Here is a 16,568-nt window from a genome sequence, read left to right on the forward strand (position 1 = left end):
TGTGCCAAAATCTCTCACAGAAAAAAGATGTTTTAATTGTAGCCCTGAAAGGGAAACATGACTTGTTTTGTGGAACTCTGATTCGGACTGAGGTCCACACCAGGCACTGTTTTGAGGCGTCCAAAATGAGAGTTTGTTCGGATCATTCAGGATGTGCTTTTCTCATCACACCCATTTTTACCTGAGTGCATCTTCATCTTGTAGGGGAAAACTAACAGAAGTCGTGCAGATGCCAGGGTGGCTGGTTGAGTTCAGAAGCTGCTGTGGGGCTTTCAAACGTGTTTGTGCCACAGGTAGACACTGCCATCCTGGGACTGCAACGTACTTGCGTTCTTTTCCAAGGCAGCAGAAGAAAACAGGAAAATTGTAGAGCTATGTGGGTTTACAGGCACTTTGTGTTTTCCTACTAATAATGATAGTGTCATGCACAGGGCTCTAAATTATTCACACAAGTAACTAACAGGTTTTATGTCTCCTCAGATTGGGCAACAACATTACAACATCTGTAAAAATGCTTGTTGTTCGGAATTTGCACTGAGAGCAATTCCAAGAAAATTTTCTTGTTTATAGAGAGGTTCTCCCAAAGATTGATTTCTCAGATTCTGAGAAGCATGTACACATTTGTTAGACCCATAGATTATGTGGTATTTTTCCTGTCCCTGTCTATGCAAGGTTGATTCTTAAGTGTCTTATATTTTGTCTGGGAAGTGTCCATTCCATGTTTTTTTCCTACTCATTAATTTGTCTCACTCATTTGTCACTCAATGCATTCCTTGTACAGATTTTAAGTAATTGTTGCAAATGCAGGTACAAAAAGAGATTATTTGTTTGAAGCATGAATTTATTTTGAAAGTTTTGAAATATTAGTTAAGCTTATGTCAGGCTATTAAATGAGTATACAGTGCATTGTGTGACAGCCTGGCTGCTGGTAATGTGCTCTGGATACACCTCTGTGTGCTGGCTCTGCATGCAGGTCACTAGATGTGCTCCCAAGCAGACTGCACACAAAAAATGTTCCCAAATTGCATCTTTCTATTATGGACATCAAATAGGAATTTGCATATGCAATTGCCTTTCAAAGTGAACAATGTTGTCATACTCTTACATACAAGGGAAACTATGAATCTTCATTTCATTTCTCCTGAGGATCTTTGGTGAGAGTTGTTCTTTCTTTTCTTGCAAAATGACTGCAAATAGAGAGATTTGAGTGCTTTATCAGCATCGTAACTGTTTCGTGAGAAGACTCCTCACATCTTAAATACTATGGCTATGGAAAATAAATCTGTATTTTGGATATCAATTTTTCTTTTTGCCTATTTTAAATGATTTATTGAAGTAGAAAGTCAGATGATGATAAGATAACACTGTTTAGAGGTCATTAAAGAGTTTTCAGGAAGTTTCTACAAAGGTACTGTTCTTATAGTGTCAGTATGATAAGAAAACGAACAATTTATGTCAAAGTTTGCAAAGTGTGTTTGTCTGATAAACAGCCTGCTCAAGGGAAATCAATCATATTTCCTTTCCAGAGTGTATTGTATTTTTTATGAAGTGAACTTCAGTGACTTTGCACCTTTATGTGTTTGGTAGTGCAGCATCTTAGGGAGCATCTTTTCTGTTGCAGTAGCTGCAATGCAGTGTATGGCTTGGGACACATGTGGTACCAGGCACCAATAACCACAAGCCTTTGCTTTTGCAGAAGCCAGGGTTTGTATGTTCTTTTTTAGCCAGGTGAGAACTCGATTGATATGATCTCCACTCCTGGACCTCAAAGTATGTTTCTTCTCTCAAAGGAAAGATATTTCTGTGCCACAAAAATTTGGTGTGGTAGGTGGTCAGAGGGCAGTCACAACATGAGGCTGCTTTACAGAATATCGTTCTGGTGAGACATTCTGCATCAATATCAATCAGAAGTATATTTGGTTGAAACCAGCTAAAATGAAGACACTATAATCTACATCCTCAATGTTTTTCTAAATGTGCATTTCAGCTTATTACAGTAGAAATCACTTCTCAATTGCTTTGAGCTGAAACAATGCATCTGAGCCTGGGTTAAAAGCCTGTAAGTGCTTCTTTATTTGAACAAAGTGAAATCACGTTACATTAATAGAAGTATTAATTAATTTGCCCTCATTTTTCAGTAGAATTAGCATTATTGAAAAGCCTTTGCCATCTTTAAGTACAGTTAAACTGTGTGCAGTTTAGTGACAGAGTTTCATCTGTAACACCTAGTGATGTGTCAGATGGTGTAGAAAATTATTGTCCAATTTGGAAACCTGAGACATCACTGAGAAATGCTGTGGGGTGTGTTATAATGAAAATACCAATCCACATTAGGCATGGTTGCCATAAGCAAAAATCTTAATATCTTGGCCAAACCTACTTAAGGTTCATGTAATAAACTCACATTCCTAATTTTATTAGGGATGTGCCAAGTTAAGCACTTTGCTGGCCTTTGGACAGATTTATAGCTTGACTTCTGCTGAATTAGTGTTGACTGACAAGAGGGCATTGTTTTATAGGATGCTATTTAAATAAAAACCTTCAGGGTATTTCTGTAATGTTGTCACTTCAAGTCCAAACTGGAAAAAAAAGAAATGTGTATTAAGGAGGAATCTTCATTAGCTTCCAGGAGTTTAATCTAAAGCTGTCAAATACTTCCTCATAAGGTAAGACATTGTAATGCAAGGGACAAACCCTGTCTTTGTTCCAGGTTTTTCTATGAAGGCAGTCTGTTGGAATTCCTGGAAACTGGGGAGCACAAGGAATCCTATTCACTTTTACTTGACAGAGTTGTGTGCAAAGAATGGAGTGTGATCCTCTTTCCCTGTAATATCAGAAAGGCAATTGATGATAGCTGTTTACTTTGTAACTTTATTATGTACTTCATTTGTTCCTGTCAAAATGTGTCATCTTGTATTTATTCATTGGCTATCGTAGGCCAACAAGCATTCTGACATTTTCATATGTAAAGCAGCCTGGTTGTAGACTAGAGAAATTGTTCTTTCTTTAAAAAAAAGTGTTGGTGATTGGAGCAGACCCTTTATAAAATAAATAAATACTTTTTTAAAAAAAGGAAGAAGCGTATCTTTTAGAGTTCAAATTAGACTGTGTCTGGCTGTTGTGACTCAGAGCAAAAAATATTGACCCAAATATCGATAAAATTATTATTGCCCTTCAGTCCTCACTTGCTATATATTTTTAAGTTTATGGGAAGGACCATGCAGCCAGGACACCTGTATTACTATGAATAAATTGCTCAGTGTCTTACCTGTGGTCACAAGTTTGTGTGGCTGAGTTGACTGTAAAAGAAGGAGAGTTATTCCTACCTCACTGAGGGATTGAGGTACAAGGTATGGATACAACTGAACTGTTTAGAGATTCAAAAGTATCATCTGACCATTAGAAGCCTTACTTTTGCAATTAAATTATGAAATATGTGAAGGAAGTATAATTGGTACCAAAATGAAAATCATATAAGGAAACAGCTTCACTGGAGACAATGACAAAAGGCACACGTACAGTTACATGTGAAAGATTACACAATGGATTTGCTTTAGGGAAATAGATATTGTATATACTGATTAAAGTCTACATAAATGAAATATTGGAAATAGGCCAGTCATATCTAGCAGTGCCACTCATGCAATGGATCTTGGCTTTGTCTCACTGATTTTCTTAAACTTTGTGGTAGCTATTACATACACTAACCCCATCAGCTGCTCAGTCCAGCAAGAATAAGGTGGGAGACTGAAATATGGAGAATTCAGCAACAAAATCAGGATGTGAGTTTTGACTAGTACAAGAGCAGCTGAGGAATAACTGCTGTCAGTGTAGTTTAAACTCATGCAGAGAATTTAGTGGACTGTGTCTCACCTGTCTAAATATAATATGTCAAAGTTTCCTTCATGCATTATCTCATCATCATTATGTATTACTTATAAAGCTCCACCATTGTGCATGGTACTTTACCAATGTAGCTTAATGAAAAGGTTCTACTTGGAGTTGATGAATGCAATAATGTGAGGTTTACTGTGCTTTATTCCACAAAAGCATCAGCATTTGCACTGGAGCAGTCATGTGACCACTGGCCATGGGCAGAGCATGTACAGTGTGACATCGGTATTCCAGGGCTGGCATGGGAACGTGACGTCGGTATTCCAGGGCTGGCATGGGAACGTGACGTCGGTATTCCAGGGCTGGCATGGGAATGTGACATCAGTATTCCAGGGCTGGCATGGGAATGAGCCTGACCACGTGTTCATTACTGTAGTAATTGCAGTGGGTGGTAACTGGGCTAAGAATCTGCTTGAAATTGTTCTTATTGATAATTGATCTTCTCCATAAAAGAGCACTTGAACTAGAGGAAGTGGTGGAGAAAGACCATCTTAGATTTTTTTTTTACTATTATTATTATTTTACTTTTACATGGATAAATATAATTTAAATATCATTTAAATCTCTAAAAACCTACTGTTGAGGGCAGCAATTAATGTTTGAGATATGGGTCCTGGTTGTTTCTTTAGTTCAGTCAATGCTAAAGTTTAATTGGGGCTGGATTGCATGGTACTGTAAATACTTCCTTGTCTTCCAGTATTATGTCAGGGGGCTTGTCTGGATATGTGGTCAAGAGTAAATCTGAGCTTTGTGAGACAACACTGGGTGTGTCCATTTGTTTTCCTGTTGGAAAGATGATGGACTCACGCACTGCACAGGCTAGTGTTGTTGGTTTAGCCACCTCTTCTGCAGATGACAGGATAGTGCCTACTTCTTTTGTTTATGTGCCACCATTGGCAGAGCCACTTCACTCCTGAGGTCTATAGCTGCCAATTCTGCTCTAACTAATAAGCATTAAACAAAACTCCCAACTTCACAAATCCTTCGCTGACAACTTCACACCCTATTAAACCCTAACTCTCTTGCATCTTAAAAATACTTCTTTCCACAATACGGTACTTTTCTTTATGAATATGTGCATTACTGTTGGTAGAGTCTACCAAACACCTGCTTAGTCTGAGAAATCTGGGGTTTCCCCTAAACAAAAATTCAGCAACATTCAGAAGCAGAGGCTTAAATTAAAACAATAAAAAAATTATTATCCTTTAGACGTATGCACATGTGCCTGTATAACTGAAATCTGTGCACACAATTGGTTACTTGCCACGTAATTGTTTGGCTTTGCAATTTAAGTGTGTATTTTCACATTGCTACCTTCATGGCTTTTAAAATGTTCACTCATTTATATTTGTGTTCCACAATGCTACACAGTATTTCCTTTTAACGTGAAGAAATCTTTCTTTTTTTTGTCAAATGTGAAATAGCCACATATGTGATAGTACGTTGAAAATGGACTGTGGAGGACAATTAAAATCTGTGCAACAACCAGATCCAGACGCTGTCGGTTCTCAGGTCATTTTTCCCATCAATTTCAGAAGCTACATCAGGCTTAGAGAGAAGAGGGGAGGAGGCAGAAATCGAGGATGAAGAGGAGAGCTCTCCTCCAAAGCAATGCAGATACCTGTGAGCAACTCAAAGTCTGATATTAAATACCACCATATTCACAAGATTAAAAAAAAAGGCTATAAATCATATTTTGAAACGTGGGTTTAGAAGCTGCCAGCTCAAGGAGCATGTGTGGGAAGAAAGTCCTGGGAGCAGACTCCCATTCCTGTTCTCTGTGCTGCTTCTGCATTTAGCCAGAGTCTCTATATTAAAATGCATCAGTACCCTGGGAAAAATTAATGGCCAAAACATCAAGCTATTATTCCCCTTGCTTCTTCTATTTCACCTTTTACACTATTTTCTCTTTTATGCTGTCCACTGGAAAACAAGAGCAAAACCATGTCCAAAATATCCTTATGGATCCTGGTGCTTAGTACACTGCCATAAGCACCTGGAAATCGGGGTGACCCTAGAAGAAAAGCACCAGTACCTGGAAGCCTCCCATTTCCCATCTGATTTTGTAAAAGAGGACCCGGCCTCTGTTTCTTGTGCCCTTGGGTAAGAGCTTGCAATTAAAAAGGGAATGGTGTCTCCTATTCACTCTCAAACATGGGAGATATACCAGATCTGACTGTGTTATTGTGAAGGGCTAAACCAAAATCCAGTGTCATCACTCTTCTTGCAAAGGGAAGTGTTGGTGAAGTCTTGCATTGATCCATATTTTTATTTCTAACTTTTGATCTGTCCTGCTATTTTAGTAGGTTTTATTAAATGTAGGTTTCATTTGGATTTGAACTTCAATTCCTTTTGATAAATAGAATGCCAGACAGTTTTCCTTGTATGTTTCTTGGAGTGCTTTTGTTTCCCCAACAGCTATATGACCTAGCTTTGCATAATCTATGTATTAGTCTCCCACTTCTCTCATCTGTCCCATTAAATTTGGTTTTCTTTCTCCTGCAGTCTGAAGATGCTCTTGCACAAGTGATGTCATCTCTAATCCTGTTTTTCATTTGTATCACGGGTGTTGCTAACCACCCTTTAAATAAAAATACAACATGATTCTAATATGCCAAGGAGCTCCATGGATAACCATATAATTTCAAAATGATACTGATTTTGTTTATATGCAACATAATCTTTTACAGTTCTTAGTCTTTATTTGAAGCATTGCAAAGTGGATTTTTATGAAAGGTATTATAAAGGACTCCTTGTTTTTTCGTAACAGATTTGAACATTAACTGATCAGAGTTCAGATAAATAGTCTTTACTCTCCATTAAAATATTAAAAAGCCTTTGGTAGGAAACTGGCGTAAAGATCCTTCATTCTTGTTTAATGAACACTTGTTGGCAAGTATAACACTTTAATAGCTTTGCAGAATGAATTTTGTGTGAGCATCCTCCATTTCGCTGTCAGACACTTGTCCAGGTGCTGGGAATTTATTGGGGGAAGCATATTTTTACTCATTAGTTCTGTATTTGATTACAGAACAGTAAAATATGAACCACTAAGTCCCTGAGGCATAGCTGTGTACATTGAGATTAGTAATTGCATGTCATCGTGTTTTTCATTGGAATTTATATGAACAGATAGGATAGGTGTTTCTTAAGTAGGTTTAAAAGCAAAGCAAATTTGTATTTAATCTTTTTTGCAGGCATATTTTCCCTAATGGAGTAAAGGTTAGGGTAGATGATACATTTTAAATATGGTTTTAATTTATTTTTTCTTTTTTTTCTTTTGCCTTTGTTGAACTATAGGGCTTTCTTTCTGACAGATTAAAGAAAATATATTGTAGCTGAAAAGTTTGACTCTGTATGTGCTAATATAAACACAAGGAAAGAATTATGTTGTTGTCGACAGTGAGTATTTATAAATATAGGTTTATACACAATATGTAGACAATGTTTTTATTTTTAACCACCTTTAATGCTGTAGGTATGAATGAAAATCATGTAGCAGCTGTAAGAATAAATTTAAAGACAGCTGAATAAAAGAATGCCCTATTTTAATGTCTTTGGCTTGCCTGTTCTTCAAGAACAGCTAAAAATGCACTTAAAATTTTTCACATTAAGAAAATGGTCAAAATGAAAATGAAAATGATCCAGACAAATGTAATAGATTAGGATCTTCTGGGTCATATTGAAGGGTTAAACAATGCCAAATATGCCATCCTGTCCTGTATAAAAGTGCTCATGAATGCATTTTCCAAAACTGAATCTAATGAGGTACTTAATAGTCACAAAACTGGCACATTTGATAATTAATGTTCCTTACTGAATTTTTGCTGAGGCAGTATAGTCTTAAATGAAGAGAAATCTTAACTCAACGTGTACTTGAACCATCAGCTGTTTGGAAACTTCCCCTTGATTGCCATGAAGTGCCTGTGTATGAGCACTTGGCAAGAGGCCTGCGTTAGCACACCCTCAGCTCAGTGCGAGAGCTGGAACTGTGTGTGGTTTGGTGAGCACGAGTGTCTGTACAAGGCCTGCAGTGCTGGGGCTGTTCAGTGGGACCCCCGTGCAGTGTCCCACCAGCACATGCAGAAATACTTCCACTTCCAGTCACTGAACGAATTGAGGTTCAGCTCAAGTCCCGACAGCTCAGGGGCAGCAGGTGCAGGGAGTGTGCCCCGAGCAGGCACTGCAGGGACGGGGCTCGCGGGCTCCCCGCCACTGCCCTGGCCCTTCAGCCATGGCAGCGGATTGAACTTGCATCAATCCTCTGTGTGCACTTCCACTGCTAGTGCCATGTACCTGCTGGAGTAAAGGGCTTGAAGGATGATGAGAACAGGATGTAATTTGTGCAAAGCAAAGGTTTACAGGTACCACAATTTAAAGTGTCTATTTGAAACTAGAATGATGAGCCTGTATCTTAACAATGAAGGTGAAACACAATTATAATAAATATTTGTGTTTGAGAAATAGATGTTGAGAATCAGTAGTAAATATTGTTTTGGCCAGAGGGGCAGAATGATGTTAGGCTATTGCTCAGCATACCCCAGTTAGTTCAGAAGACCTTACAGAGCATTTCAAAAGGTGGAAGTACCAAGAATAAGCATGTTATAGGGCAGATCTGATGTATTAGCAGAAACAAGGCTCTTGCTTAATTTATCTCCTGCAAGGATTTGGCTTGTCCTGGCTGCTGCTGTGGAACCCAGTAGTGATTCCTCAGGATAGCTGCCATCATAAGGTACAACCTAAGTATTTTAGGCAGTTTTCCTTCTGAACATCCCAGCATCTGGAGGATTATCACCAGGGCCTCAGTGTAATTTTAATAATTTATCTAAAAAATAAACTCTCTTGAAGCAGGCAGATCTTCTGCATTAGTGTTTATGCAGGTGAATTTTACGTGAAGAACATTCTTTAATACAGTGTTGCTGTTGTGGACCACAGTAGCCTGGGGACTATATCCCTGCTTTGGTACAGTGAATGTGCTGCTGCCTATCCAGGTCTGTATACAGACTTTGTCACTAGGCCACAAAGGTGATTAGTTTCATTTTAATTTGCTATGGGGTAGCTAATTCTGGCAGATGCCATCACTTGCTGCTGCTGCTGGCATAGGTTTGTCAGTCCTCCTGCACATAGCAAAGAACTTTTTTGGAGAGGAGAACATTCGGAGAACATGCATTCTTGTTTTGTCCTATTCATCCCTACTTGAAACCAAACTGGATGGCATTAATTATCACTTCAGGTAGTAAATCAGTTTCTCATTTGTGAAAGGAATGCTTCATCTTGAGTTCCTTTGTTTTGTATAGCCAGAGGGATATTACAGATGGTATTGAACTCATAAGAATCATTTTAGTGTTATTCCAGCTCAAGGCATATTATAAATGGATAACCTTGTTTTCCTAAAAAGCCATGAATATCTGTGGTTTTAAATTTAGTGACTCTCCTCTATCCTACTCTCTTCAACTCTAGAAAGATGTATTCAGAATCTAACTTTAAAGACAAGGCAATGTGCTGATTGACTGTACTGACATAATTGTGTTAATGACAAGACAGTGAGAGCACATCGTTAGATATGTCGCTTATCATCACTTTGTGTTTGGCTCCAATCTGCCAAGCTTGTTATACTTCTTATACATTGTGGTTCCAGTCAGTCACTTAAGCTGCTTCAGTGTTGAAATAACATTTTTTATGAGTCTTTTAGATGTAGTTCAAGAGAAGGAGTTCTTCCAGAGCATCATTAAACAGTTCAAAGTTTGTCCTCATTGAAAGGTTTAAAGTTTAAGCAGTTAACAAGTTATTTCTTAGATCAGTAAAATGATTAGTGAAGCTATTCTTTTTTTAATTTCAGTTACTCTGTCATTGACAATGAAGTAGCCAGTTATGATGCAAAGTGTATATGCATTTGGACCTTTGGCTTGCATGAAATAAAGTGTTAGTAATACTGACTCAATACATATGACTACTATATGATAATTTTATTTTCTTATTTTTATGGAACATTCTGATTGTGGAGGAATCAACAAACTTGTCAAGTTGGTCTGCAAAATTTCTAGGATAATGCATGAATCTAGTTATATTCTCATTCTGTGATGCTATTAAGACATTTTAAAATTATGCCTGCCTTCTCTGTTCCTCTTTGTATACACACAGCCCCCAGGTGTATCGTGTGTGCACGTAGATAAAGGTATTTATTTGTCCATTCTGTGAGGTGGACCAGACACACATGCACATACTTGTAATGGTTGATATTTTGCCAGAGTAGCTGCACATTATGACCTGTTGCACTGTGGAGTTGTGAAAGTCTACTGTAATACCTCCTTTGCTGTTGTCTGGAGTCGCCACTGGCTTTCCTTACAAAGTTAAAATCTTAGCTTGACCTTAAGCCAACACAGGGAACTGTTACCTGTAGTGTTGGTGCAGGCTGTTACAGAGGTACAAGTCTGCAAAGTTCTACATAGGACTTTATTACTCCAAAGCATCAGGTGCATGGACCATGTGCAGGAAGTGCAGGTTTAACTGTACATACCAGTCTGAAGATGCACTGCAGCCTCCTACCACATGGGATACCAAAGATCTGAAAGATCAGGATTGGGGTTATCAGATCTTTAGAGCAGTGAATGCATCTCAGTCTCTTGTATATGATGTTGACTTTAACTCTGTGCCTCAATTTTCATACGTTCATAAGAATGTAATTTTAATATGTAGCCTCTTTTCAGCTCACCATAAAATTTCCAGTAAGTCTAGGTCTGTATCTTGTAAATGGAAACAGACTGTTAACAAAATGGAGGTGGGAAGACATTGATTCTCTGAAGAGAGCTACACTGGTGGCCCTTCTGACTGTTTGTTTTATTTTGTGAAAATGTAGGCTTTGGTTCTGAAAACACAAGTACCTACCTCTTTGCTTATAGGTAGTTTCACTGAAGTCTGTGGAGCTGCTGATAATCATTAAATTAACTTTTGTAAGTATTTCCAGACTTAGGGACTTGGGTGGGTAGAAAAGCCAATAAGAGCAAAATCTCATTTTTGACTTTTCATTAAATTATCCTGTGTAATTTCTGCTCATCCCCATGACATAATTCCATTTTTTTCTCTCCTCATTTAGATGTATTGCTTTTGGTTTTGTTTGTTTTTTAAGATGGAAGCTCTTTAAACCTTGCTGGTTATTTGCTTTGGGTTCAGTGTCCCTCATGCAGGAACCACAGATGTATTTTTTCCCTTGGAAAAAAAAAAGAATTAATTTTTCAATTTTGGACTAAGGGTTCATGTCAAAGATGAAAGAAAAAATAATTATTTGTAAGCCATATTAAACATTGGTCATTAAAAAGGAAATTGGAACATGTCATGTCAAATATCTTGAGAGAGAGAGAGAGAGAAGCGGAGGGAGGGAGTTGAGAGGCGCATTCCTTGAAGTAACTAGAAAGAGTCTCCTGGTGCAATGGAGGCATCCTGGGGATCACCGACTTTAATTAAGTAGAAATGATCAAGGCACCGGGGTACTTCCGGGGGATTAATGGCTGACTGGGAGTCTTGATGGCCTCAGGCAAAGCTGTAGGCCATTAACCCCAGCCAGTCCTTCGTTTTTCAGGAAGTGCCCTGTGCCAAGGTCATTTTTCCTATTATAGCTAAGGATGAATCTTTTTCGTAGTCTCATGAGAGTCATGAAGTCCATGATTTTTGTGTTGTTTTTTTCCTCTTTTTAATATCTGACTTATGACATATGGGGATATTTTCATTAGATTGCTTGTGCTGTAGTGAGGGAATGGCTTGATACAGTTCTGGTCTGAATTTTATGAAGATTAATATGTGAACAGCCCACATGTAAGTTAGCCAAATGAGCATCAAAGGATTAATCAGTACCCCAAAAGCACGAGGAGGTTCAGGACTGTTGGATTATTAAATCTGATCCCAAGAATAACATTGCAGCCTTTAATAAAAGTTTTGTTAGTGAAAACAGTCTTGGATCTGTGTCGATGACTTGTACTTCTAGCATCCTGTGGCAGAATTTCAGAACTTGTTGTATGACTTTTTGCTTCCCACTCACCAGTTTTTCCCAAAGTCTGAGGGATTGTGAAATGTAATCAAAACTGCCCTTTTCCTGAGCCATTTCTTTCATCTGGGAGAAGGTGCAACCAAGCAGTGTGTTTGTACTATTAACACCATCTGCCATTCATGCCCTGTCCATGTTCTTGGGTTCTGTGTGCCCAAGAGCTGCCCTGTCAGGGGCTTCCCATTCTAGCCCTCCATACCATGAGCAGGGACATAGAAAAGGAAAATGTTGCCAAGGATCGAAACCAAGCTTAGAAAAGCAAGGGAGCATTAACGTCCTGCTCTTACCGAGTCCCACCACATTGATAAAAAATACATTAGGTATTACTGTACATTGTTGCAATTGGAACAAGTTTTCTAGAAAATACGGCCACTGCTGTAGGGTTCCCAGACTCCAGTGCCTTTATCTCATTTTTACATCAGCAGATTCTTACTGAGCTGGGGACTTTGAGGTTGTGCATCCTGGGAGGTGAGCCAGCTAGCTAACCAGACCCTCAACCACCCTTTCTACCCCCACATTTACTGGAAAAACATCTTAGAAACAACTGCTAAAAATAGAATTGTTGATTAAAATAATTTAAACTAAAAAGCTTTTAACCAATAGATCAAACTCTCTAGCTTTATGAGCTAAGGTAATTAGAAGCTGTCCACTTAATACTCTTGACAGAGAGTACTGTTGCAGCCATGTGTAATTTTATTGCTTATCTACAGAGGTCAGAAGCAAGGAACAGACCCTGTGTCTCATTTAAACACTTCTGCTTCAGCCCCTGTTCCTATTCCATCTTATCTTGAGTAGCTCATGCTGAAATCAATTCATAACATTTTGCTTGTTACACTTGGAGACATTATCACCTACAAAATGTGCCTTAATAGAAACTTGGAAAACTCTGGCCAGCCTTCTGCACAATCTGCATTTGCTCTGGGTTCAGGAAGCAGCTCACCTGGAGGGGGGCCAGCAGGGCCAGCTCAGAGGGGGCTGCTGCAGTGGCAGGCTGACAGACTCCTGCTCTCACCTGCAGCCCAGGGCCCGAGTGTCCCCCTGTCCCCTCTGTGCATTTTACCTTAGCAGGTGTCTTCTCTGTCCATATGGCAGTCTGTGCTTGGCCTCTTCCTCTCTGTCTTTGCCCTTTCTACAGATACATCTAATTACATATACTAACTATCCTGGATGCTTCTGCAAAAGCAAATAAGAGTCTTTTTCTAGTGGCCACGTGAAGGATTCTGATATAATAATGGCAGTTCAGAAGACCTAATAGTTGACTTATTTTAAAAAGTAATGGTGACTTTCACAGTTGGTTTTTGTCCAAATATTTCTGGTTAATTGGTTAGATAGCTGTTGGACTTTGAAATATTATACGTAACTATTGGTAGGAAAGAAAGAATGGTTAGCAGTGCTGCCCAACCTGCTGTTATTCTGGTGTCTAAGAATAGAGAGGGAATCCTAGCCCTTTTGTTTGTTTCTGAAAGAGCAGAGGCCCTTCATAAGACTCATATCCAAGATGCCAAGTAGTTTTCTTGCTGTCTGTCTGGAGAGACTGTGAGGATGCTCATTGTGTTCTTCCACCTGACTCTGTGTCAGGTGAGTGGGATGTTTCCAGATTGGGGGTATGGAAAGCATAGGTAAGGTTTTCTTAACTAGAGGATGGATAAACAAATGCTTCCACTGCATTCAGGGGAGAGAACAAATATGTATGTTATGAGGGGGAAAAATAGTTGGATGACGTAAGGTGCCATCATAGTCAGGTTTTTAAGGTATCTTTAGTCTAAGATAATACTTTAGTCTAAGTATCTTTAAGAAAAGTTTTTCAACCCATTTGCTTAATAAGCATATGAAACTTTTTCGACCAGAAGTTATGTTAGTAGCACCACAACATGCAAAGTTTCTTGAGAAGAAAAGTGAAGAATAACTTCTCAAGTTGAAAGTGCAGGGGGAATTTTAGGTATGCAGGATGCAATTACCAGAACTAGAATTCGGCCAGTTCACTGTGATTAATTTAACACCCATATTCTTGTTAAAATTGCCATGGATTTTTTTTAATGATCAAAACTGGTTAGGAATGGAGCTTGACTTTCTGTTTCACCCACCATAAGTAAATTCAAAATACCACGAAGGTCAGCTCTGTTATTGGAATTATGTTCTACTGGCCATTGATGTGGAATTGCCTTTTAAACATTTCAAATAATAAATATTTCAGCCAGAATTTAATTTTGTAAAATAAAAATATTTTTCTGTTTTTATTTATACATTTATATAATATATTGATTTATTTTATGGCAGCAGGGTTGCTGTAAACATTATACTATGGTGACACTGCTTCTGTGTAAAGTTCATAAGTTTTTGGGTAGTTACCACTGCCCAGAACTCTGGTTGTAGTAATGTGTATGGTTTGTGTTTTGGAACAGCAGTATGTTCAACATAGGTTATGTTTCTGAGTCACCTTATTCAGATGTGCTGTAAAATACTCCCCAAAATCAACATCGATGCTACTTTATGTGTAGCTTGATGATGACGTTGATGGAAATGGACATTATTTAGAATTTCTCCAGAATTGGCATCAGTCAAAATTAGTCCCTTCAGACTAATGTTATAGGAGCAGAGGACTGATGAAACCTATTGAAATGGAGTTTTCTTCTCCCAGAGCAATTGACTTCCACTTTCCCAAGCAGACTGACCCCTGCCAGCAAAACTGAGACTTGAAATCCCATAGCTAAGTTTATGGAACCAAATCTCTGACGCAGCAGCAACATTTGAGCTTGAACAGGATACTAAGCATCAGAGCTTTATTTTGGAGATGCGTCTATTAATCACCTGTACCATGTGCTCACTTTTTCAGTGTCTGTTCAAAATGGGCATCTGTAGAAATTCTCTGAAGTATATTTGGTAATTTAGAACAGAAAGTCGAATATAGCTTTTTCTTCCTTAATAATCCAATGAGATTTGGTAGCTTAACCAGAGATGTAGTACAAAAGCATTTATGGTTCATATTATATTAATACTGTGGCCTGATTATCAAAACCCACTACTCCTGGCTATCTTGCACAGGCTGAACTGAGCAGCTATAAGTCAGACTGCCTGTTCACAGTATGTTCCATGTTTATGGCAAGAGTATTGTTAATGTAAATAGGAATTTGGAAAATTGCTTTCCTTTAACAATTGGATTCATTCTAAGTATGTGCACTCACAACTGGTTTTCTGTGCTAGGGAAAAAGCATAAAGAAACTAGACACTCAAAATGTCACTAACCTTTCCTGACTCTGTTTTCTAATGGACAGTTTTACTCCTGGTCAGATGTAGGGGTCTGAATTTTGAAACAGATGTACTGTTTACTTCACCCTTGGCAGAGACACAAAAAGCTGCTTGCTTTTCTTCTCTGTTTTGTTTTGATTTGTTTTCTCTCTTAGTGATGTGTCTCATGGCTCCTTTTTTATTGTAATGATACTGTATTATATACCACAGCATTTCCCTATGGAGTAAAGTCATTGTTTCGAAGTTCTTTGTGCAGATGTCTGCATTTAGGATTTTTTCCCAGCAATGATTGCATTTGTTGTAACCTCTAATGCTAATGCTATTGTGGTTGGCTCTTTTAATTTAGTGCTCTGTTACTGTGATACTTTCACAGGGCTTGTTTGTATTTGTAGAAAGAGAGTAAAAGAAAGAAAAAGAAAGAGCTTCTAATAAGGTATGGGCTTAGTCCCAGTACTAATTTTCTTGTCCTGGTTATCTGTTTTTATTACACATGCTGGTCCAATAGGGATGTGACAAATGCCATTGTTGCCCTTACTGTCCAAAGCACATGGGAATAGGTTAATTCATATCTTCCAATGCAGCTCTGTAATTCTCTGGAAAACAAAAATATACGAAACACCTATATGGTGCTGTTTCTCTCTTCTTACACTGTTCTTACTTGAAGAATTTTCCAAAACCTTTATTAAAGGCATTTAGTCTTTTTAGCATGAAGTCATTAGAAAAGTATTCCTGACAAATATTTTGAAATATAGCCTCATGTGCTATTTTTTCCTCTTCAGTTCAGAAAACACAGTTCTGTATATGTAGCCCTTTATGTTTTAATTTGATGATCCTAAAAGTATGGACTGTGTTCGGAATATGAACACTGGTCTTTTAAGGTAGCAGATTTTCTGGAATTTTTTCTTTTTTGTAATAATTTGCATGAGAAATACCAGACCCCCTGTAATTGTTGCTCTGCTATTGTGACACTGTACAAGTAGCTGTTTCCAATGTCAAAAATTATAACATGAAAAGAAGTTTAGTAGCAGCAAAAGGGTGGGGAGGAGAGCCCAGTGCCAGCCCATCAAAGTTTCATAGCAAACTCACAATCATCTGACAGAGCAAAATGCACACACCAACTGGGATCCCATTAAAATTCCACAGAAATAGGGTCGGCAAGTAGCTGGAGCTGCCACGCTATATGTTGAGCATTATGCCATTTTGTTTGGTGTCTAATGAAGTATTAACATGTTTTATATATGATAGCTGCTAATTGCTTCATTATCCATGCAAATCAGAAAGGCAAACTGTGCCTTATCATAAAACCAGTAACTAGGCCATTTAAAAGCAAGGCTCTGAGAAGCATTATTATGTCCATACTTCTTCTTTGGCTTGTGCATCCTTTTTTATG

Source organism: Pithys albifrons, chromosome 10 (genome assembly GCF_047495875.1).
Source record: "Pithys albifrons albifrons isolate INPA30051 chromosome 10, PitAlb_v1, whole genome shotgun sequence".
Taxonomy (NCBI): Eukaryota; Metazoa; Chordata; class Aves; order Passeriformes; family Thamnophilidae; genus Pithys; species Pithys albifrons.